Below are 26,772 nucleotides of genomic sequence, written 5' to 3' on the forward strand. Positions count from 1 at the left end.
GTTGTTGTCCAGTTTCTCCTGAGTACGCTGATACCCCATATGTGGGGGTAAACCACTGTTTGGGCACATGCCGAGGCTCGGAAGTGAAGTAGTGACGTTTTGAAATGCAGACTTTGATGGAATGCTCTGCGGGCGTCACGTTGCGTTTGCAGAGCTCCTGATGTGGCTTAACAGTAGAAACCCCCCACAAGTGACCGCATTTTGGAAACTAGACCCCGAAAGGAACTTATCTAGATGTGTGGTGAGCACTTTGAACCCCCAAGCGCTTCATAGAAGTTTATAATGCAGAGCCGTGAAAATAATTATTTTTGAGGAAAGAAAACGTATTTATTATTTAGCCCAGAATTTTTTTATTTTCCCAAGGGTAACAGGAGAAATTTGACCCCAATATTTGTTGTCCAGTTTCTCCTGAGTACGGTGATACCCCATATGTGGGGGTAAACTACTGTTTGGGCACATGCCGGGGCTTGGAATTGAAGTAGTGACGTTTTGAAATGCAGACTTTGATGGAATGCTCTGCGGGCGTCACGTTGCGTTTGCAGAGCCCCTGATGTGCCTAAACAGTAGAAACCCCCCACAAGTGATCCCATTTTGGAAACTAGACCCCGAAAGGAACTTATCTAGATGTGTGGTGAGCACTTTGAACCCCCAAGTGCTTCATAGAAGTTTATAATGCAGAGCCGTGAAAATAATAAATACGTTTTCTTTCCTCAAAAATAATTATTTAGCCCAGAATTTTTTATTTTCCCAAGGGTTACAGGAGAAATTGGACCCCAAAAGGTCTTGTCCAGTTTCTCCTGAGTACGCTGATACCCCATGAGTGGGGGTAAACCACTGTTTGGGCACACGTCGGGGCTCAGAAGGGAAGTAGTGACTTTTGAAATGCAGACTTTGATGGAATGGTCTGCGGGTGTCACGTTGCGTTTGCAGAGCCCCTGGTGTGCCTAAACAGTAGAAACCCCCACAAGTGACCCCATTTTAGAAACTAGACCCCCCAAGGAACTTATCTAGATATGTGGTGAGCACTTTGAACCCCCAAGTGCTTCACAGACGTTTACAACGCAGAGCCGTGAAAATAAAAAATCATTTTTCTTTCCTTAAAAATTATGTTTTAGCAAGCATTTTTTTTGATTCACAAGGGTAACAGAAGAAATTGGACCACAGTAATTGTTGCGCAGTTTGTCCTGAGTACACTGATACCCCATATGTGGGGGTAAACCACTGTTTGGGCACACGTCAGGGCTCGGAAGTGAGGGAGCACCATTTGACTTTTTGAATACGAGATTGGCTGGAATCAATGGTGGCGCCATGTTGCGTTTGGAGACCCCTGATGTGCCTAAACAGTGGAAACCCCTCAATTCTACCTCCAACACTAACCCCCCCACACCCCTAACCCTAATCCCAACTGTAGCCATAACCCTAATCACACCCCTAACCACAACCCTAATTCCAACCCTAACCCTAAGGCTATGTGCCCACGTTGCGGATTCGTGTGAGATATTTCCGCACCATTTTTGAAAAATCGGCGGGTAAAAGGCACTGCGTTTTACCTGCGGATTTTCCGCGGATTTCCAGTGTTTTTTGTGCGGATTTCACCTGCGGATTCCTATTGAGGAACAGGTGTAAAACGCTGCGGAATCCGCACAAAGAATTGACATGCTGCGGAAAATACAACGCAGCGTTTCCGCGCGGTATTTTCCGCACCATGGGCACAGCGGATTTGGTTTTTCATATGTTTACATGGTACTGTAAACCTGATGGAACACTGCTGCGAATCCGCAGCGGCCAATCCGCACCGTGTGCACATAGCCTAAATCTAAAGGTATGTGCACACGCTGCGGAAAATGCTGCAGATCCGCAGCAGTTTCCCATGAGTTTACAGTTCAATGTAAACCTACGGGAAACAAAAATCGCTGTGCCCATGCTGCGGAAAAACTGCACGGAAACGCAGCGGTTTACATTCCGCAGCATGTCACTTCTTTGTGCGGATTCCGCAGCGGTTTTACAACTGCTCAAATAGAAAATCGCAGTTGTAAAACCGCAGTGAAATGCGCAGAAAAACCGCGGTAAATCCGCCATAAATCCGCAGCGGTTTAGCACTGCGGATTTATCAAATCCGCAGCGGAAAACTCCGCAGAGGACCAGAATACGTGTGCACATACCGAAACCCTAACCCTACCCCTAACCCTATCCCTAACCCTACCCCTAACCCTAACCCTACCCCTAACCCTACCCCTACCCCTAGCCCTAACCCTACCCCTAACCCTACCCCTAACCCTAACCCTACCCCTAACCCTACCCCTAACCCTAACCCTACCCCTAACCCTACCCCTAACCCTATTCTAACATTAGTGGAAAAAAAAAATTTCTTTATTTTTTTATTGTCCCTACCTATGGGGGTGACAAAGGGGGGGGGTCATTTATTATTTTTTTTATTTTGATCACTGAGATATAATCTATCTCAGTGATCAAAATGCACTTTGGAACGAATCTGCCGGCCGGCAGATTCGGCGGGCACACTGCGCATGCGCCCGCCATTTTGGAAGATGGCGGCGCCCAGGGAGAAGACGGACGGGACCCCGGCTGGATCGGTAAGTATGAGGGGGTGGGGGGGGACCACGGGGTAGGGATCGGAGCACGGGGGGGGAATCGGAGCGCGGGAGGGGTGGAACGGAGCACGGGGGCGTGGAACGGAGCACGGGGGGGCTGGAACGGAGCACGGGGGGTGGAACGGAGCACCGGGGGGGGTGGATCGGAGTGCAGGGGGGGTGATTGGAGCACGGGGGGGTGATTGGAGCACGGGGGGAGCGGACAAGAGCACAGGGGGGAGCGGAGCACTGGACGGAGGGGAGCCGGAGCAGTGTACCAGCCAGATCGGAGGGCTGGGGGGGCAATCGGTGGGGTGGGGTGGGGGCACATTAGTATTTCCAGCCATGGCCGATGATATTTCAGCATCGGCCATGGCTGGATTGTAATATTTCACCCGTTATAATAGGTGAAATATTACAAATCGCTCTGATTGGCAGTTTCACTTTCAACAGCCAATCAGAGCGATCGTAGCCACGAGGGGGTGAAGCCACCCCCCCTGGGCTAAACTACCACTCCCCCTGTCCCTGCAGATCGGGTGAAATGGGAGTTAACCCTTTCACCCGATCTGCAGGGACGCGATCTTTCCATGACGCCACATAGGCGTCATGGGTCGGATTGGCACCGACTTTCATGACGCCTACATGGCGTCATGGGTCGGGAAGGGGTTAATGTTACTTAATTTACAATGTGCCATCTCACACAGCATCAGGACACCCTCTCGGCTGTCTATGGGATGGGCATGGGATCCACCATCTAAGTTTTTATATTGCTAGTGTGATGGAGCGCCAGGGCCGTAGTCGTGGCTGAGGTAAACGGCTCCAACGTGCCCTGGCCTCCCATCACATGCAGTCAGCATACCTGTTGCTTCATGCTCCACTTCATCAGGGCTTCCTCTGGGCACTAGTTCACAAACAGAGACAAAGTCCATTCCCAACTTTAAGCAAGTAACTTTACTGTTGTCTGTTCTCAGCCCATTCAAATCAGTGACAGCATGCACTTCGGGTACCACATAGTTTGCCTCAGTCACTTTTCCTGTGCTTTCCCTGTCCTCCTTCAGCATGTACCCGGGTCGTCCCGTCCGGCATCACAGCGTCCTCTCTGTCTAGCTTCACCACACTCAGATACTCCCCCGTCCGCTTCGCCCCACACAAAAGGGCACCTGTCCATGTAGCAAGCTGCCACATGATGAGCGACCTGTGTTGCTGTACTGCTGTTAGCTGTCTCGCTATCATCTGTGGTGTTATATTCTGCTCTGCTGTAATCTGTGCTGCCATCTGTGGCCCTCAGGCCCTGAACGGCTGGGCTCCTGTCTTAAAAACGTTACGGGGCTGACTGCCCTGTCAGGGCTCCCTGGCCCAAGTGACTAAAATGCCGGATGCTCCTCGGCTTAACCACAGCTAGCCCATCCTGCATTAACTATTTACACTCTGAGCATCACTATATCCCCATCTAGTTGGCCAAACAGTGTACTACACTTTCCCTATGATAAACAATGAACATCTTCTTATACAAGACAGCAGTAATAAATATGTACATTATGACATACCTAATAGCAGTAGTCAAAGGTAAAACATAACATTATACATTATAACATACGGTACCAGGATGGACAAGAAAAATGCAAGGATATAATGCACCCCCTTACGCTGCTGTGCTCTGCAGGTAGGTGACAATTTCTGCATGTTTAGTTGCAATCTCTTCTATCACTTTACGTAACCTGTAGGACACGTTGAGCGCAGTAGATTGAACCTTGCGTACTATTCCATAATAGAAATGCAGACCGATTCGTACCCCAGCATCATTTACAGTTATGTAGAGCAGGTTCTCTATATCGTATAGGGCTATTTTTGGCCGCTTCCAAATTCCACCCTTATCAATTACACAGGATGCAGTGCCAGGCTGAACAGTATTCTGGAAAGGATGGGCCTCCGGATGGTGTTCTCAAATATTTTTTAAGCAGCCAATGTAAACGTTATTTTTACAGGCATCCTCCTGAGAACCAAAAACTAAGAAGTAAAGCCTTTGGATACTAGCATGAGCCAGGATGAGTTTGGATCTATTTACTGCACGCATCCCTTATAGTCACATATTTAATAGAGAATATCCGAGCATTATATAACTCAATAACCATTATCTGTGCTCAGCTATCCTATAGCATTCAGCCATCCTATTTGGAAAAGCTTCCTTATCCTTTATTCCGTATCTGAATGCAGCATTCCCAAAGGGTCTTATCAACAGCACACCAGAGATTGCTGTGAATACTGTCACGGCCTTAGGACACAACTGGCTGGTACCCTCCCAGACAAGCACGTGGTGCTCGGCCGACGACATTTCAGGATAACTGTTTGGCAGCCATTTTAGATACAGCCCACGCTCGAGAGCATGTGTCTGACTGCCAAAATTACAGATGCTCGGTGCCAAAACACTCTTGGCAATGGAGATAAACTTTGCAGAGATCCACAGTGTAGAAATATCGCCTAATTACAACGCGCAGGGGGGCAGAATGTTTTTACAATACAGCTGTGCTAATGTAAACATTTCATTTGGCAGCCGTCTCCTCCCACTTTTCAATTAACCGGCTTTTATGCAGATACTTTAGCTCTGCCATAAACTTTATGGGTCCTTCTCTTTGAGTACAGTTTATGAAACGCAGATTGGAGGTGTTTGGAGAGAATTTCATCCACTGATGGGTTTCTGCAGTACAGGGGGATTTGCGGACAGCCCCTCTTTCTGCAGCAATAGCATGCAGGGCATTCAAATCCTCCAGGTACGAGTGTGTTCGCTGTGGCTGCCGTCCAACACAAGCAGCGCTGCAGTCCTAGCGTTAGCCCATGCTACAAAGGAACAGTTAAGTCACAAGTACACACATGTATCCTATATACTTTTACAAGGAGTGATGTGATACGGTTTGAGGCAACACATGTGCTCTGCCCTTGGAGGTAAGTCCTTGTAAAACGAGAGTGCATTTAAGGCTAACCTTCCATTACAATCGGAGAGTCGGCGTGCTATAGTTATTACAGTCTGGCACAGAATTTAGGTCAGAACTAAGAAAGCAAAATCCGGGTGGCACTGTCTGGTGTGTGACCTCTGGTGCAGCCTTGAACTTTGCTCCAGCGATGGTGAAGGCCATGCATAAACCAGCTGTGTGGTGGTGCCATTGACTCAAGTGTGCTCCATGGTGTCACGTGTCAGCTATACCCCCCTTATAGTAGTGTGTCCTTGTCCCGCCACCTGCGGTGCCTCTGGTAGCCCACTTCTAGTAGTATCAGGCCCTAGCGGGCACCTCTAGTTGGTACGCCGGGTGCACTGTTATGCACATAAATGCTAGGAGGACAAGTTTCCCATGATTACCTAGATACTGGAATTTGTCCAGCCCTGACAACATTTTTAGAGATATGTACACCACTTTTCTGACACTTTTCTAGCACTTCTTTTCTTGCATGTTTAGGTCCAGGAGGTAATAAAAAATAAAAAAGTTAAAATGCCCACAAATAAACATGATCATAATCTTGCAACCAAGAATTCGGCCAAGCAAGCTGAGCCATTTTTGCAGGCTTTTAGCATATGGATGTATTTGGATTATATTAGGTCATCAAAGGAGCCCCTCATCAGTAATATGTGTCATAAGGGTGTAATTGTACTGGTTTTACTGCTGAGACCAATTAAAACAAAAGGGTGCACTACAGAATGCATGTTTGGATCCCATTTAAGGTGCTCAAGGTTAAAGGAGTTGAAAACAGGCTATTATCATCTATCCCCGGGATGGGTGATAACGTGTCGATCAGTGGGGCTACAACAGCTGGAACCCACGATGACGGGCAGCATGGACCACCTTTTTACTCATAGAATGGAGCACCAGTGAGAATGCTCAGCTGGCAGTGCCCAGTTTTTATTCTCTGCCAGAAGATATTGAGTGGAACGCTTGGCAGCCCCATAAAGAATGAATGGAGTGGCAGGTTGGATAACAGTAATGAAGATAAAAGTTCACTGACAAATAAAAATTCAACATTCTGCCAATTTGTTATTGGACCAACACTACTCACTACCCCTTAAGGTTACAAAGAAGAAATCCAGCTTTGTACTGCTCTCCGGAAAAGCTGGAGTCGTACAAAAATAAAGGCAAATGGCGAAGAATCTCAAGGCAAAGGACAACAAAGCTGACTGGATAACATTTATGTTCACAGGAAAAAAAAACACAAACACAGAACAAACGGAGTGTGTGACTAATATGTGAACCAGTCCAAAGCAAAATAACAACACAAATTATAGCATGTGATGAACCTCCAGAAAACTATCTGTATGGCGGGTACTGACTCAGAATACGCCATAAATGTCTGATAGGAGTTAACAGAATATAGAGATGATCACCGAAGATCCAAAAGAAGAAATGAACAGAGCAACAGACAACTTAGAGGGATTTTTCCCTCGAACAAAGTACACTTGAATCAACAGGTCATTGAATAAAATTACGTTCCATAATTGGATGTGTTACAAAAAAAATGTTCCTGTGCACTGTGTAATGGCTGTGTCTGACCGTACAGGGACATGGTCTGATCATACCACAGCTGCTGGGCAGTGGAGGAGTATAAAAGAGTACACAGATAGGACAGCACGGGTCACAGCTGATTCTTTCTGTGCAGCAAAACATTTCACTGACTATTTTAAGAAATGTTTTACTTCACAGAAAGAATGTGCTGTGATCCCTGCTGTCCTGTCTGTATACTCTATTTTTTCTTCCTCTCCTGCCTAGGAGATGTGGTATGATCAGACCATGTCCCTGTACAGTCAGACACAGTCATTACACATTTCATATCAGTGACACATTTAGATTATTAAGATTAGGATCAGCACAGGAACATTTTTTAAACACATGAAATTGTGGAACGTATTATTATTCCAAGATCTATTGATGAAACTGTTGTCTCCCTAGGCTGGAAGGGGTCAAGAGGCCCCCATTCTCCACATATGTGCAGGTCTCACATTTGTGACCCTACATCTATAATACATCTAAGTAGGGAATACCTATTTAAATAGAAAGAGAAGAAAAAAACTGTATTTTTATTGTTAAGACTAATGCTCTAATGGTAGAGCATTAAGGTCAAAATGTGACCACTGAAACCACTGATTGGCCTGGAACATGCTTCTCCCTTCCCTTCCAAGGAAAAATGCTGATTTTGCAGAGCATGTTTGGGTATTATCCAAGTATTTTGGGTGTACTCGAGTAATGTGTTCGAGTCTTTATGACTGCATGTCTTGCGGTTGTTCAATAGCCGCAACACATGTGGGGATTACATGCGGCTGTCTAAGAGCTGTGATATGCAAATTGCCTCTTCAGAGAAAAAGAGCTGGCGCTATAGAGTTTAAGTCCTCCTTTTCTCTGAAGAGGCAATTTGCATATTATATTTCCCAGAGGAGCATTGCATGGCGAATAAGCCTCCTTACCTTGACAAGCCAGAGCTGGTATGTCAGTCTCCACAAGGAGAAACCTTACCCCTTAGACCTAAGAGCTGTGAGACATGCAACCACAGGGACTGGAACATACTAATTGAGCGCACCTGAGCTACTCGGATAACACAATATCAGAGCCCGCTCTCTCACCACTACTACCTATCTAATGTATGAACAACTCTTTACTTTACCAGAATAGAGAGCAGCTACACTATAGAATGGACCTTAGTTTTGGCTGATAGAAGGGATCCCGAGAGAAAGACCAACCTCTGTAATGGACGGTTGTAGGAGAAAACCCTTTTTTGTAACTAGGGTTTATTCTCTTCTCTACAATAAGAAAAGCCAACCAACCGAAACTAGTATGAAACGGAACAAAACCTTTTAAAGGTTGTTAAATCACAGTACACACATACTGATAGGGAATTTAGATTGTGAGCCCCATCGGGGACAGCGATGATAACGTGTGCAAACTGTAAAGCGCTGCGGAATATGTTAGCGCTATATAAAAATAAAGATTATTATTTATTATCACAGACACACAAAGCACCTTAAATACTACAGAAAGGACTCTTATACAATCTATAAATATAAAATAAAAAAAGCCAAGAAGTCAGCGCTGTCTATGGTTAGCACGCAATATATAAAGTGCATATGCACATATTGATTTCTAACTGTACTTTAAACTGAGACATTTAGCAAACAATTGATCAATTATTTGCGCTACCCCGCCACGCCATTCTCAGATAGGGGCAGTCCTACTCTACGTTTTTTATATACGCTGTGCCATTACGCCCTCATAAATGTATTAAAAGCAAGACTATATTAAATGCAAATGCAGTGTGGAGGTTGTACCTGAAATGTCTATGTCTGGACCTGGTCAACCTTTATCTGTGCTTGCCCTTTCTGGCGCCATGGGAGTGATTCACAAATGCTTCAGGTACAATTTGCATTGAATGTGGTCTTGCTTTTAACATATTTAGGAGGCCATAATGGAACAGCGAATATAAAAATCGTAGAGTAGGACTGCCCCATTATGAGAATGCCTTGGCGTGGTGGGGTGGCTCAAAGAATTGATCAACTGTTTGCTAAATGTCTCATTTTGATATACAGTTAGAAATCAATATGTGAATGTGCACTTTATGTATTGCATTCTGACCATAAGCAGCGCTGGGCTTCTCCCCTTTTTTATAAATATAAAATACTTATAAATCATTGTAAACCCACAGAAGAAACGTGTGTTGGTTTCTTCAGATTTACAACTGCACGCCACTTTCCCCTGGAAGCTTAACTTCAAACTCCCGAGAAGACATGATAATTATATGATTTGTGTGGAGTGCTAATTTGTTTTAAGTGCTCTTTGGTATTACACGTTTAATGGGAGATTTGCTGAAGCAAGATTTTATTGTGTGATGCAAAAGGCAGCTTCACTGGCTGAAATAACTAGCCCCTTTCCACTGAATCTCTTCCTGATAGCGTCAATGTGCTGGCACACTTTACACAATTCTAGGTGTGACTTTTGGTAAACCCACAAACCTGCTAGTTCTAACATCCGGAAAGTCTAAAGGTACCGTCACACTCAGCAACTTTGCAATGAGAACGACAACGATCCGTGACGTTGCAGCGTCCTGGATAGCGATCTCGCTGTGTTTGACACGCAGCAGCGATCAGGATCCCGCTGTGCCATCGCTGGTCGGAGCTAGAAGTCCAGAACTTTATTTGGTCGTCAGGTCGGCGTGTATCGTCATGTTTGACATCAAAAGCAACGATGCCAGCAACGTTTTACATGGAGCTAACAACCAGCGAGAACGATAAGTGAGTCGCCGTTACGTCACTGGATCGCTCCTGCATCGTTCTGGAGTTGCTGTGTTTGACGTCACTACAGCGACCTAGACAGCGACGCTCCAGCGATCGGCTCGTTGTCTATATCGCTGCAGCGTCACTGAGTGTGACGGTACCTTAACATATAGCCACTATCTCTCATTGTCACCCACTGTTTGGCCCCTGGCACTTTCTAGCAGTGGATTTCTGTGAAGTCTTGTGCCTTACAAATCCAATAAGGTGATAGCTACATTTGCTGAGAGCGCTGGACAGGAGCCCTGAGAACAGCCTCCCACCCAACACAATTCATGGCTTTTCTTTAGAAGAAGGCATCATCGTTGTGACGTGATGCACATGCGACAATGTGCCACCCCAGCTAATCAAAAGACGCGTCACAGGAGCCATCTGGTAGGAGGCGGTTCTCAAGGCTTCAGTCCAGCAACCACAGATTACTGCTGTGGCTGCTGGCCTGGGTTCTGAGAATCGATTTGCACCAAATCTTGTGAAGGAATTACGGTAGGCATTGGCACCAGAATCAAATGTTTTAAATGCCCCAATTAATCTGAGTTTTAGACATTCAGTGCCTGCAGCAGACATGACATTTCCTATTGTGCCATGATATGACTGCACAAGACATCACCTGTGTGATCACATTAGAATGGAGCAAAGAGGGGCCGCGAGGGTCACAAAGAGCCGGGCCGCAGCGAGATATGTTTACAATGGGCTCAGCGGCAGACACTAGCCCAGGGAAATGAGTGCTGATTACAAGGCAGTGACTTGAGAATATGGCTTTAATTGCGTATCCATATTTTTATTCATTAAGCTGAGTAACCCATAAAATCCCCACATGCTACGGTGTCCCAGCCGCATAACCTATTAATAAAGTTTCTTAAAATTTTGGGCAGGGAGCCAGCACAGTCTATTAACTCCTTGAAAGTTGTTAAAAAAAGAAGGGAGAAAGACATTTCAGACTGTTTTGTGGTTATGAATGAAACAGCAGGAGGCCTGTATAGAAACGTCACATTGGATATAGCGCTGATCAGGGATGCCTCTGCGCTAAGCTAGGGACAGGAGAGGATGTAATAAGGAAATTATCTGCAGAAATCAGAGGAATACAGAGCAGTCTGCTTTCTTAAGAGCTGTCATGTTCTGCATGAATAAAATGCATCAACCTGTAGATTTGCCGTGAAATTGAGCTGTGAGGTCATACTGGCAAATCACCGCAGAACAAAGCTCATATATTAAAGGGACACGTCAGCTAATCCCTTACTATAGATGTTGCAGCTATTACAGTAATATGGACCATTTATGACTTACCGTACATAATGTATACATCTTGTAAGAAGTAACATGCTAAAACAACTAAAAATGAACAATCCAGGAACTCGTAGACCATAAATATGAAGTTCTATAGGTAGATAGTATTACCACATAAATAAATACCAAAGTATTTTATTCTCATATATAAGCATCAATCTTATTCTTTTTGCAGTTTTCTTCCAAGCTGCGAGTGAAGTATACAGAGTGTCTAGCTTTGTGGTTGTCCTTTATGTTGCCTTACAAATTTGCATTAATCTGCTATATTTCCCCAATCTCTTTTATATGGCCATCTGTTCACTGGCTTTCTTTATTCACAATATTACACACGTATCTATGCCTTGGTGTTTTCTTTTTGTCTTCTGAATTCACAGACAAAATTCTCCACCAAACACATATAAAGACCCTCGTAACAATCCCCTGATGTTATCAATCTCATATCTCTGCATACTCTCAGCATTGTTATGACAGTTCAGCTAACAATATGACTGCCATCTCTAGGGGTCCACATCAGATTGCGGAATTATCACTGCATAGGCTGCAAAACCACCTCGTATAAAGAAAAAGACAGCGCAGTTCTTCCTACAGAGAACTGCATGCACATGAACCCCCTCAGCTCGTCATTCATGTGGTTTCAGGGGGAGCAAAGGCAGACACCTCTTGGGGCGGTTTATCTCCCATAGAACAATAGGATCGGCTGTCTAAATTCAAACCACCAACCTTTATCTCCCTCAAATCATCTGTAGAGGAAAGTTGCAAGGCCTTCATCTACATTGGATGGTCCTGCGGAACATTAGACACATCTACTATATAATTGTCTAAGGGTCACTTCCGTCTTTCTGTCCTTCTGTCTTTCTGTCTGTCACGGATATTCATTGGTCGCGGCCTCTGTCATGGAATCCAAGTCGCTGATTGGTCTCACCAGCTACCTGTCATGGCTGCTGCGACCAATCAGCGATGGCCACAGTCCAATTAGTCCCTCCCTACTCCCCTACAGTCAGCACCGGCTCCATACTCCCCGCAGTCACCGCTCACACAGGGTTAATGCCAGCGGTAACGGACCGCGTTATGCCGCGGGTAACTCACTCCGTTACGCCATTATTAACCCTGTGTGACCAAGTTTATACTATTGATGCTGTCTATGCAGCGTCAATAGTAAAAACATCTAATGTTAAAAAAAAAACAAAAAAAAACAAATCATTATATACTCACCTTTCCTGACGCTCCAGTGACCTCCAGCAGGTTCCGGTGCCAAGAATGGCATGGGAGAAGGACCTGCCATGATGTCACGGTCATGTGACCGAACTACAAGGGGCCCTCGGAAGGTGAGTATATGTTTATTTTTTCATCTACGAGAGCACAGCTGACCGCACCACCGCTGCAGCTGACTACCTCCGCTTTTAGGCTAATTAGCCTCAGCTGATCCCCCGATCTCGGGTGCTATAGCCGGAAAACCAGATAGCGTGGATATGAAGAGAAAGAAAGTAGCAGCACTCACCGATCTTCTTATGCAGGTGTCTTTATTTGTTAAAAATCTTCACGGCACGGGGGGGTGTGACATAGGAATGCGGGAGCAGAACGACGGCCGTTTCGCGCCGGTCTGGCGCTTCGACGGGTTCAATCAGTCAATATGTTTATTTTTTATTTTTTAACCTGTGACATACGTGGCTGGGCAATATACTACGTAGCTGGGCAATATACTACATGGCTGGGCAATATACTATGTGGCTTGGCAATATACTACGTGGCTCTGTGCTGTATACTACATCACTGGGCAATATACTACGTAACTGGCCAATATACTACGTGACTGGGCAATATACTACGTGGCTGGGCAATATACTATGTGGCTCTGTGCTGTATACTACATCACTGGGCAATATACTACGTAACTGGCCAATATACTACGTGACTGGGCAATATACTACGTAACTGGCCAATATACTACGTGGCTGGGCAATATACTACGTGGCTGGGCAATATACTACGTGACTGGGCAATATACTACGTAGCTGGGCAATATACTACGTGGCTGGGCAATATACTACGTGGCTGGGCAATATACTATGTGGCTCTGTGCTGTATACTACATCACTGGGCAATATACTACGTAACTGGCCAATATACTACGTGACTGGGCAATATACTACGTGGCTGGGCAATATACTACGTGGCTGGGCAATATACTACGTGACTGGGCAATATACTACGTGGCTGGGCAATATACTACGTGGCTCTGTGCTGTATACTACGTCACTGGGCAATATACTACGTAACTGGCCAATATACTACGTGACTGGGCAATATACTATGTGACTGGGCAATATACTACGTGGCTGGGCAATATACTACGTGACTGGGCAATATACTATGTGACTGAGCAATATACTACGTGGCTCTGTGCTGTATACTACGTCACTGGGCAATATACTACATAACTGGACAATATACCACGTGGCTGGGCAATATACTACGTGACTGGGCAATATACTACGTGGGCTGTGCAATATACTATGTGGCTGTGCAATATACTACATGGCTGGGCAATATACTACGTAGCTGGGCAATATACTACGTGGCTGGGGAATATACTACGTGGCTGGGCAATATACTATGTGGGCTGTGCAATATACTATGTGGCTGTGCAATATACTACGTGGCTGGGCAATATACTACGTGGGCTGTGCTATATACTATGTGGCTGTGCAATATACTACGTGGCTGGGCAATATACTACGTGGGCTGTGCAATATACTACGTGGCTGGGCAATATACTATGTGACTGGGCAATATACTACGTGGGCTGTGCAATATACTATGTGGCTGTGCAATATACTACGTGGCTGGGCAATATACTACGTGGGCTGTGCAATATACTACGTGGCTGTGCAATATACTATGTGACTGGGCAATATACTACGTGGGCTGTGCAATATACTATGTGGCTGTGCAATATACTACGTGGCTGGGCAATATACTACGTGACTGGGCAATATACTATGTGACTGAGCAATATACTACGTGGCTCTGTGCTGTATACTACGTCACTGGGCAATATACTACATAACTGGACAATATACCACGTGGCTGGGCAATATACTACGTGACTGGGCAATATACTACGTGGGCTGTGCAATATACTATGTGGCTGTGCAATATACTATGTGGCTGGGCAATATACTACGTAGCTGGGCAATATACTACGTGGCTGGGCAATATACTACGTGGCTGGGCAATATACTATGTGGGCTGTGCAATATACTATGTGGCTGTGCAATATACTACGTGGCTGGGCAATATACTACGTGGGCTGTGCTATATACTATGTGGCTGTGCAATATACTACGTGGCTGGGCAATATACTACGTGGGCTGTGCAATATACTACGTGGCTGGGCAATATACTACGTGACTGGGCAATATACTACGTGGGCTGTGCAATATACTATGTGACTGGGCAATATACTACGTGGGCTGTGCAATATACTATGTGGCTGTGCAATATACTACGTGGCTGGGCAATATACTACGTAGCTGGGCAATATACTACGTGGCTGGGCAATATACTACGTGGCTGGGCAATATACTACGTGGACTGTGCAATATACTATGTGGCTGTGCAATATACTACGTGGCTGGGCAATATACTACGTGGGCTGTGCAATATACTATGTGGCTGTGCAATATACTACGTGGCTGGGCAATATACTACGTGGACATGTATATTCTAGAATACCCGATGCGTTAGAATTGGGCCACCATCTAGTTTGTAATAAAGGTGTTTAAATGAAATGCATGTTTGCTTCTGACCTCGAGGATGGGGTGTACTTATGGTGTAAAAACCACCAGATAGCTAAACGTTATCACAACAGCTAATAAATGCCATTTTGGAGTTTTTCTTCTACTGTATCTGCAGACAATAATATCAGAGCAGACACCCTGCTGTGTAATTGATTATCATACTTTTTGGCATTAGTCTGCCACATCTAAAGTTCAGAAGGTTTTAAGGGATATTAGTAATTACTGAAAGTGTTGTACAACTGCTTAGTATTTCAGCTTTACTAAGCACTTCAAACAATATTACGTTTGCTGAAATGAATACATCAAACAATATTTTACTTGTTGAATGTATCAGCAGACATTTTTCCATCCATAAGAGCATTAGGCGACAATCCCATTAAATACCAGGAACAAGGAATCTCTTTACCACGGCCACATGATTCTACGTCTCAGTGGTGATAAACCAGACCATATAATGCGCTAGCAGACTGTAAAGACACTTGGGACTTTGGGAGAAATGTAACATGTCCGAAGTAACTATCAGAAGATTGAGCCTCCTAATATTCTGTCTGAGAAAAGGGATGACCTGAGTGGGGCAATTTATATCACATTTTCAATGTAACACATGCTACATAATGAACATATGCTGAGATATATATATACCGTATATATATATATATATATATATATATATATATATATATATAGATATATATATATATATATATATATATATATATATATATATATATACTTTGGTTTGGGTGCCCGAACTGTCCCCAAACTTCAACCAGAACCCAAACCCCAGTGAAAACAATGGAGACCCAAACTTTGCATCTGGAAAAAAAAATTCTCTCTCTGCAACGGACCTTCCCCGGAACTTTAAACTTTATAAAGGATTCCTGGGAGAAGTCCATGTTGGATGTTTAGCACTGGACACTCAATGTCTGGTAAGAACCCAGAATTTTAAAGTTTGGGTTTGCTCATGTATCTCTACAAAAAAACAAAAGATAGTCAGCTCACCTGAATATCGGCTATTCCACATCCGTTCCTGCTGGATTTATTGATTTTTCTGTGGGTTTGCTCATCTCTAAATACATTACATTGAAATGTGAGTTCTCCTTTTTCATTACACACAGAAACATGAGTACTCCATGTAAAAAGTCTTTACGTTGAAAGTTTTACCATGTCTATGAAGGTTACTAAAATCAAGTCATGTAGTTTGTTTCTTCCACTGGAATAAAAACACCATTAAAAAACCAAGTTGTCCTGTATTAATGGCTCTGAACAGAGAGGCAGAGCACATGCATGGCCTCCGCTGCATTGTCTATGGGACTACCCGACAGTACCAAGGAGTACAGGCCGAGCATGCGCACCTCCACTCCGATCAGGACAGGAATGAAGTGCCCCATTCTTGTGGTTCTAAAGCACCAATCTTGGGGTATACCCAGAAGTGAGTTTCCCAGTTATCAGCAAGTAATTCCTAATTCCAAAAAGAGAGAATAACTTGTTTTTATAGGAAGAAATAAGAAGACAAGTCAAAGGCATTGACATAATGAGAATGAGTATGACTCCTGTTGTAAAAAAAAAGCAAATATATAATGCATGTATAAAAAAAATAAAGAATAATATGTACAGTTAGAAAATAACTTTACTACTGGTAACATCCCTGGGCCCCATAATTTATACTTCTGGTTACTAAGCAATGACTGGACAGCTCTGATAAAATAAACCAAATTGTTCAGTCTGGTAACTCTCATTATCGGCTTTTGGAGAAGACCCAGCTTCATTATTAAGGCAGGCTTAAGTTCAAAGACACCAGCATAAGTGATCTATTGTTACTGAGGAGCAGGGGAGCGGGATCATGTCTCCCCTGCACTAATGAAGTCAAACAGTAAAATTGCAGTGCAGTCTACCACCACTTAGCCATATGGTGTAAGGTTGGTTCCAGTTGGAGAAATAAATGTTCTGTGTCTTAATGTGTAATCTGTGCCTAGATTATGGCAATTCCAGATAGGCTACAAAGCGTCCCATTCTGGCTTCCTTTACCGCAAATAAATTGCCCATTGATAACGATTCCATGTAAGTATAGGAGAAGAAGCTCATTAGCCCCTCGGGATGTTTTCTACTACATTTAGATAGGATAATGAGCATAGTACACAAATGATCGAGAAGATAAGGGAAGTTAAAGCGTAACTTGTTTTATATCTATTTGGTCCTAAAGAATCTGGAGGTAAAAAGGAAAATAATCTGTCATATTCTCTGCATTCACAGGCTGGGAGAAATCCAGTACGTTCATTGCATCTCTTATCACTCCAAAAGAAGTTCCCCTTGCAGGAAATGTTGTATTATGCTTTATGGATAGGAGGGTTTGTGTGTTCCCTCATACAGCCAAATAATAAAAAAAGTCCAAAGGCATAAAGGGAAACCATTCTGTAGAGTTTTCCGAGGAATGTCATAGTTGGAGTGACACACACTTTCACTGTCAAGAAGCAGGCTTGTGGTTTGGCTGTGAGTGAGTGTTTGAGTGGATGTGTGTTGGAAGAGGCGGCTTGTCTGGCATCTCTCATCATGACTATGCAGTAAATTATGCACAGCAGTGTTTTATCGCAGCTTCAGACTTGCTAAAAAGCGCTGCCTTTCTGCGTCACATCAGAGGTAATCCAGAATTCATCATTTGCAAAAACATCATTCAAAACCATATCATGAGTTTCACTTTTGTACAGCAATGAAATAGTTTCATCCACACAGCTACTTATTTGAGCTGTGCTATGCAATTATATCATACAATTATACCGATAACTGTATTATTATTCATTGCTTATATAGTGCCAGAGTGCTGTAAAAATCAGGAGATTATTTGGGATTTTCTTTCAAAGTTTTAGATTCTTCAGTCACTGTGAATAATTAGTAAGTTAGTGAGTACATATGAGCAAACCCAAACTTAAAAGTTTGGCATTCATACCGGACAGCTAGTGTTCGGCGCTAAACACAGAACACGGACTTCACCTGGAAAAGAGAATGAGGGAAAAAGAAAATTCACATCCAGAACGCCATTCAAAATTCTGCAGATTGATATCATGTAAAATTAATATCCAGATCTGCAGTCAAAATTCTGCAGACTGCTCCTGATATCATGTACAGTTCACATCCAGAGCTGCATTCAAAATTCTGCAGACTGCTCCTGATATCATGTAAAATTAATATCCAGATCTGCAGTCAAAATTCTGCAGACTGCTCCTGATATCATGTAAAATTAATATCCAGATCTGCAGTCAAAATTCTGCAGACTGCTCCTGATATCATGTACAGTTCACATCCAGAGCTGCATTCAAAATTCTGCAGACTGCTCCTGATATCATGTACAGTTCACATCCAGAACGCCATTCAAAATTCTGCAGACTGCTCCTGATATCATGTAAAATTAATATCCAGATCTGCAGTCAAAATTCTGCAGACTGCTCCTGATATCATGTACAGTTCACATCCAGAACGCCATTCAAAATTCTGCAGACTGCTCCTGATATCATGTACAGTTCACATCCAGAGCTGCATTCAAAATTCTGCAGACTGCTCCTGATATCATGTAAAATTAATATCCAGATCTGCAGTCAAAATTCTGCAGACTGCTCCTGATATCATGTACAGTTCACATCCAGAGCTGCATTCAAAATTCTGCAGACTGCTCCTGATATCATGTACAGTTCACATCCAGAGCTGCATTCAAAATTCTGCAGACTGCTCCTGATATCATGTACAGTTCACATCCAGGGCTGCATTCAAAATTCTGCAGACTGCTCCTGATATCATGTACAGTTCACATCCAGAGCTGCATTCAAAATTCTGCAGACTGCTCCTGATATCATGTAAAATTAATATCCAGATCTGCAGTCAAAATTCTGCAGACTGCTCCTGATATCAAGTACTATTCACATCCAGAGCTGCATTCAAAATTCTGTAGACTGTTCCTTATATCAATTACAATTCACATCCAGAGCTGCATTCAAAATTCTGTAGACTGTTCCTTACATCAATTACAATTCACATCCAGAGCTGCATTCAAAATTCTGCAGACTGCGCCTTATATCATGTGCCATTCACATCCAGAGCTGCATTCAAAATTCTGCGAACTGCTACTTGGTATCTATTGGCATTGAGCTAAATCTTGGCACACTGCAAAATGGAAGGTGCTTTCTGCATTCCACCACTAGCGACTATGCGCTGCACAAACACTGACCCAGCAGGAGACTTTGGGTATATGCAGCTTAGGAGCTGACCAGAAGCCAGGGGAGAATATGGCTAGGAAAGCTACTACTAGAGCTACAGTGTGTTCATGTCTTTGTGCTATGTACCTGCTTGGGCTATTGGCTGATCCGACACTCTTTTTGCACCAAGCTGCTTTAATACCCCAAATATAGCGGTATAAACGGGACCTGAATAAAGACAAGGATTACATGCACAACATGGTCAGCACTTCCTATATTAGAGGGAAAAGACACATTTATTTTTGCAGGCCATGGAAAAATCCAAAAGGGAAATTGCAATTTCCACTAGACTGGTAGAAAAAAGATGATTCATTTGTGAGTGTTGTTTTCTCTTTTCCCTGCAGACTTTACAGTGTACTTTATAGAGTAAGTGCAGGGAAAGCATTGCTCTGAAGAGGTTAAAAAGGAGATAAGCAAGTTTTTAAGAAGGAGGGAGGGTGGGGTTGTAATTTTATATCTCACTAGTAGACACGTGAATGGTTCATGCAAGGGCAACAAATGCATGCCAGAGTAATCCCCTAGCATAAAATAGCACATCCTCCTCTACCTCACATATGTGGAGCTGCCCCGAACAATGGCTTCATTGTTTATGCTGTAGATAGACAGCCAATAGCTCCATACCGTACGGAGGGACACAGTGCTCATGGAAGATGCTGTTTGATACATTTCTACACATTGGTAGTTTAGTCATTGTTACCTGAAGGGTTAATAATACAGTGGATGGGGATGCTGGTCCACACACGGTGAACAAAGATCAGAGAATAAAAAATGTAGAAATGCAAATAGACATGGAATAGCTCAAATGAATCAGCAGCCACAGCTATCTACCTGCAGCCGTAAAGTGAGGCAGCAGTTCAGGCCCGTCCACTCCGCAGCCACGGGCCGAGGAAGGTGAACAGCATGCACAGCAGAAGGCTATGTGCACACGTTGCGGATTAGGCTTAGGAATTTCTGGTGCGGATTTGTCGCGTTTTTTGTGCGTTTTTGCTGCGGTTTTCTTGCGGATTTGCTGCGTTTTTTTACCCCTGCGGTTTTCTATAATGGAATGGGTACAAAAACGCTGCAGATTCACAAAAACGAAGTGACATGCTACTTCTTTTAAACCGCAGCGTTTCCGCAGCGGATTTTCCGCAAAGTGTGCACAGCATTTTTTTTTTTCTCATTGATTTACATTGTACTGTAAATCAATTGCGGATCTGCAGTGTTTCTGCACCTCAAAAAACGCTGCGGATCCGCACAGAATCCACAACGTGTGCACATAGCCTTAGACACATTTGGAACATTTTTGGAATTGCAACCTTACATTCTTGCTTTAGGAGCCACTAATGCCCCCCACGGTACTGCACTGCCAGAAGACAACAGGGCACAATACAGCCCAATGGTGCAGAGGAAGCAACGCCGACATCAGCCAGACCTCACACTAAATTGCTTCAATGCCTACATGGAAGACATCTTATGGGTGCTTCAACCCACATTTACTTACGCCCATTAAGTTATGTACACATCACGTTTGTGAACTTAAATATGATAATCTATGCGCCAAACCATATCCATAAAGCAGAATGTGCCCAGTGTATGCTGAAAGGGTTTTGTTTTGTCATTTGTCCCCCAGCCTCATACCTACAATAAACAAGGGAAATAATACTGGCATGGCTATAGGGACTGAAAGGGCGCGTGCCCCTAGTGCTAGGTGATAGGAGAGGGGTCCACAAGCCACTCGGCCTAGGTTTAAGGGCTTGGGCAGCAAAGTGAATCTTTTACCCCTGGGGAAGGACAGCCTAGGTACAACTCTAAATGAACTACAATTTGATAAATATGGGAATTAATGAGACCATAAAGGGTGAGCAGACTAAATCGTGGGTGTGGTATTAAACTAATAAAGCATCATGTTCAAAGAAAACTAAGTGACAATGGCCAAGTCAATCGTGTTTGTGCCGTTTCTGCATGACTGCATTTTCTCATACAAGAGCCACTTCTGGACAATAATGAGACTCTGGTAAAGCATCTGCTTAGGGATTAGGGACCCTGCAATACTGAATGTTCAATTTAACACAGATCAGTCTCTTAACTCTGTGCTCTCCGATCTGGGAAAGGTCTCACAAGGAACATTAGCAGAAATGTTCCTTCGAAGCAGCCACGGCCTCACTGGATAGAATTCTGTACTAGTCACTGCTGGCAAACAAAAACCCCTCACATCTGATAACCGTTATATAGCAAATCTTGGTGCAAGACTACCCTCAACGGGTTAAATGTTTTGAGGAAGGTGGGAGTGCTCCCCTCTGAAAGCTGTGGTGCTCCAGACATACAGTATCTGCTGGCATTTAGTCTTAGCAAAGGGCAAAACGTACATGTGAAACATTCGCTCCTTTTCACCAATCCTGTTCTTTCTTGTCAACAAGTTCCCTATGTGATTTGGTGCAATTAATCCCTTGTTAATAAAAGAAACCTTAGTCAGGAGTTTGTTCCTTTCATCCGATAACCAAGATTAATCAGAAATGGGCAGGTTTGGACTGAGATTGAAAAGCTGTGCACTTTGAGCCAACTCCCTCATCACATAATATAAGAAGTGCCAGCCTGCAAACCGCAAGCAGAGGTAATGAGAAAGAAAGTTACATAAGCTTCTTCAGCACGCCCTGCGAATCCATGCTTCACTGTATGTCACAAGAATATTAAAGTAAGGCTGTAACACTGATAACGTTGATGCCTTTGGGGAAGTAATCCGCTTTCTTGTTAATCACCATTTGAAGTTTTCTGCTAATCAGATTTCAGTGCACAGGGGCCGGACTGTACATGGGGTCTTCTCTTTACTGTCCGTAATTCCCCAGGATCTCTGCCTGCCTTTAATCTGTGAATGGCCTGCCATCTCTAAAATCTCGGCAATGACCTGTCATTCACAGTCCGGAGTCAGGCAAGGAGACATTGAGTCACAGACAGGGAGGAGAAGACCCAGTGCATAGTCCAGCCCTTGTGCACCGAAATCTAAGTAGCAAAAAACTTAATATGTTGATTAATGAAGAACAAAGACGCAGATTTCTTCACCAAAGGTATCAATGTCATCAGTATTACAGTGCCATTACAGCTATGTCCTTACTTTGGAAAATTGTGCTGACAGATCCTCTTTAAGTGCTTCTAATGTTGTCTTAAGCCAATCCCCGTAATGTGGGATACCAGTCAGTCACCAGTTTTTGATTAGGAATAGCAATGAAAATGTTCATTCACTGTAGATTGCTAATTCCCATCAAACAAGAACATGGCTCTGAGTCCTACTCTATAAAGGCAGGTCCTGATCATGGGGCACTTTGATCCCATGATGCCAAATGCATTGAAAGATCATCTGCAATGGTAAGCCATAGACTTAGATGCATCTGCCAATTGCCTGCCATTAACGTTCCAAGACAGACTACAAATTTGTGAAATGTATGAGTAAAGAACACTTTCTGGCATACAAGGGCACATTAAGCATACTTTTGTATCCCTGCTGATCAGTATATCAAGCGTCCATGGCACGCACTGGCGCACATCACTGTCATACCAGACGGAGCATCATAGGTGACTGTCACTGGTACTGGTGCCCATACGAGTCCAGATGAACTGCAGTGGCGGCAGAGTCCCTGCCTCTGGTACGACAACAATGGGCTGTACAATGACTAGCATGGGAGTGAAGGCCACTGATTACACAGCGGCAGCTCATTCAATGTCAATTCCTGGTCTCTCCTTTCAGAACCAATTCCACGCCAATGTGACTATAGTGATCCTGACTATTGAGCCACTTCCTATTACACATCTACAGACATTTATGATTAGCGAAGTTTTCACACTGGGAAGCTTGTGGTCAGAGGTTGTCACCTGAGATTTTCTTTCCTTTTTCTGATGTTTAGCTGTTAAATTGCTAAAGAAAAAATCATCCTTCATCATCACATATCTGTATCATGTTTCATTTTCATTGTATTATAGTTGTATATGTAGAAATGTTTGCAATGACAGGGCAAACACAAAAAGGGTTAAAAAGCGCTCACAGTGGAAATTGTGATTAGTGGTGTGTATTTACTGGCCAAGGTCAAGGAGAGCTGGAGTCAGGGATACCTCCAACACAGGAAGGGCTGTGCAGGCAGCTGTTGTGTCCATCACTGTATAAACAGGACTTCCTCCTACATGTCAGGAAGGATGAGTGACTCTGCCACTAACTTACTGGGATGTTTCCAAGCTGACCCAGGATCAAGACTTCTCTGAGTGACGAGCAGCGGGCCTCTCCATGTGTTTGTGAGACGGTAATGTCACATAACAGCACCCCATAGAATGTAAGTCTGCAAGGACAGGGTCCTCTCCCCTCTGTACCAGTCTGTCATTGTAAACGATATCTATAACCCTGTATGTAACCCCTTTCTCATGTACAGCACCATGGAATTAATGGTGCTATATAAATAAATAAATAATAATAATAAGAGCACACACTAGGTATGACTGGCTAAATCCATGCCGCTATTTACCATGGGAAGCAGAACACTTCCGATCTATGCGTGTGTACTTCATAAATAGTGCCAGCCAAAGAAACCATATTGTATACCCCGACAAGAAAAACAACAAAGATTACATATATCCACAGATTTACCTACATTTAGCTGCTAATAACGAGTACTTTCTGCGCCCTCTAAACAGTACACCTGCATGCTACGCACAGAGCAGCTGGGGTTCCCGGGGCTATTCCAGCCATTCACTCACCTAGCTCTGCACTTTTTCACAGCATGACATTTTGATGTATACGTTTTTGCTAATGTAGTCACCTGTATGATAAGTGGCTAATCCTTGACTTAAGGTACCTTCACACTGAGCAACTTTACAACGAGAACGACAACGATCTGTGACGTTGCAGCGTCCTGGATAGCGATCTCGTTGTGTTTGACACGCAGCAGCGATCAGGATCCTGCTGTGACATCGCTGGTCGGAGCTAGAAGTCCAGAACTTTATTTCGTCGTCAGGTCGGCGTGATTCGTCATGTTTGACATCAAAAGCAACGATGCCTGCAATGTTTTTACATGGATCTAACAACCAGCGAGAACGATAAGTGAGTCGCCGTTACGTCACTGGATCGCTCCCGCATCGTTCTGGTGTTACAGTGTTTGACGTCTCTATGGCGACCTAAACAGCAACGCTGCAGCGATCGGCTCGTTGTCTATATCGCTGCAGCGTCGCTTAATGTGACGGTACCTTAAGCCTGACCTTACTACTTCACATGCAAACAATACAACTAGCCGTAAGATACACTGGAACAATTCTAGGAAAAAAGTAAAGGTGTTGCCCATAACTACCAGTAAGGTTACAGCACTCTGTTTGGCCGGTTTCACACGTCAGTGGCTCCGGTACATGAGGTGACAGTTTCCTCACGTACCGGAGACACTGACTCACGTACACACATTAAAATCAATGTGTCTCTGCACATGTCAGCGTGTTTTCACGGACCATGTGTCCGTTTGGAAAACACAGAGACATGTCAGTGTTCGTGGGAGCGCACGGATCACACGGACCCATTAAAGTCAATGGGTCTGTGTAAAACACGTACCGCACACAGATGTTGTCCGTGTGCAGTCCGTGTGCCGTGCAGGAGACAGCGCTACTGTAAGCGCTGTCCCCCCCTGCGTATGGTGCTGAAGCCCCATTCATTTCTTCTCTCCAGCAGCGTTCGCTGGAAAGAAGGAATGAATAATCTTTTTTTTTTTATTATTATTTTTGTTTTTAAAATAAAGTTGACGGTAATCTGCCCCCTCCCACCCCCTGTGCGCCCGCTGGCATTAAAATACTTACCCAGCTCCCTCGGCGCTTACATCCTCTCAGCATCGCTGCTTGTCCTGTATGAGCGGTCACGTGGTGCCGCACAGTACAGTGATGAATATGCGGCTCCACCTCCCATAGGGAGAGACTTTATGTAGCCTTTATTACAGTCAGTACATTGAGGGAGGTTTTCACTCCATCTTGTTATTATATACAGTAATATGAAAAAGTTTGGGCACCCCTATTAATCTTAAGCTTAATGTTTTATAAAAATTGCTCTCTTTGCAACAGCTATTTCAGTTTCATATATCTAATAACTGTTGGACACAGTAATGTTTCCGCCTTGAAATGAGGTTTATTGTACTAACAGAAAATGTGCAATCTGCATTCAAACAAAATTTGACAGGTGCATAAGTATGGGCACCCCACCAGAAAAGTGACATTAATATTTAGTAGATCCTCCTTTTGCAAAAATAACAGCCTCTAGTCGCTTCCTGTAGCTTTTAATGAGTTCCTGGATCCTGGATGAAGGTATTTTTGACCATTCCTCTTTACAAAACAATTCCAGTTCAGTTAAGTTTGATGGTCGCCGAGCATGGACAGCCCTCTTCAAATGATCCCACAGATGTTCAATGATATTCAGGTCTGGGGACTGGGATGGCCATTCCAGAACAGTGTAATTGTTCCTCTGCATGAATGCCTGAGTAGATTTGGAGCAGTGTTTTGGATCATTGTCTTGCTGAAAGATCCATTCTCTGCGTAACTTCAACTTTGTCACTGATTCATGAACATTATTGTCAAGAATCTGCTGATACTGAGAGGAATCCATGCGTCCCTCAACTTTAACAAGATTCCCGGGCCAGCATTGGCCACACAGCCCCAAAGCATGATGGAACCTCCACCAAATTTTACTGTGGGTAGCAAGTGTTGTTCTTGGAATGCGTGTTTTATGGCCGCCATGCATAACACCTTTTTGTATGACCAAACAACTCAATCTTGGTTTCAACAGTCCACAGGACCTTCTTCCAAAAAGAAATTGGCTTCTCCAAATGTGCTTTTGCATACCTCAGCCGACTCTGTTTGTGGCGTGCTTGCAGAAACGGCTTCTTTCGCATCACTCTCCCATACAGCTTCTCCTTGTGCAAAGTGCGTTGTATAGTTGACCGATGCACAGTGACACTATCTACAGCAAGTTGATGCTGCAGCTCTCTGGAGGTGGTCTGAGGATTGTCCTTGACTGATGTCACCATTCTTCTACTCTGCCTTTCTGATGTTTTTCTTGACCTGCCACTTCTGGCCTTAACAAGAACTGTACCTGTGTTCTTCCATTTCCTTACTATGTTCCTCACAGTGGAAATTGACAGGTTACATCTTTGAGACAGCTTTTTGTATCCTTCCCCTGAACAACTATGTTGAATAATCTTTGTTTTCAGATCATTAGACAGTTGTTTTGAGGAGCCCATGATGCCACTCTTCAGAGGAGATACAAACAGGAGAACACCTTGCAAGTGGCCACTTTAAGTAGCTTTTCTCATGATTGCATACACCTGGCTATGAAGTTCAAAGCTCAATGAGGTTAGAAAACAAAAAAAAAGTGCTTTAGTAAGTCAGTAAAAAGTAGGTAGGAGTATTTAAAATAAGAAAATGATAAGGGTGCCCATACTTATGCACCTGTCAAATTTTGTTTGAATGCAGATTGCACATTTTCTGTTAGAACAATAAACCTCATTTCGAGGCAGAAACATTACTGTGTCCAACAGTTATTAGATATATGAAACTGAAACTGAAAC

At 43.8% G+C, this 26,772-nt stretch overlaps 1 protein-coding gene across 14 annotated transcripts in view; it reads right to left on the minus strand.

The window, feature by feature from the left end:
* Nucleotides 1–26,772, minus strand: part of NFIB (nuclear factor I B) — a 686,817-nt gene that overhangs the window by 152,589 nt on the left and 507,456 nt on the right. The window lies entirely within an intron of this gene.

Source organism: Ranitomeya imitator, chromosome 1, assembly GCF_032444005.1.
Source record: "Ranitomeya imitator isolate aRanImi1 chromosome 1, aRanImi1.pri, whole genome shotgun sequence".
In the NCBI taxonomy this organism is placed as follows: Eukaryota; Metazoa; Chordata; class Amphibia; order Anura; family Dendrobatidae; genus Ranitomeya; species Ranitomeya imitator.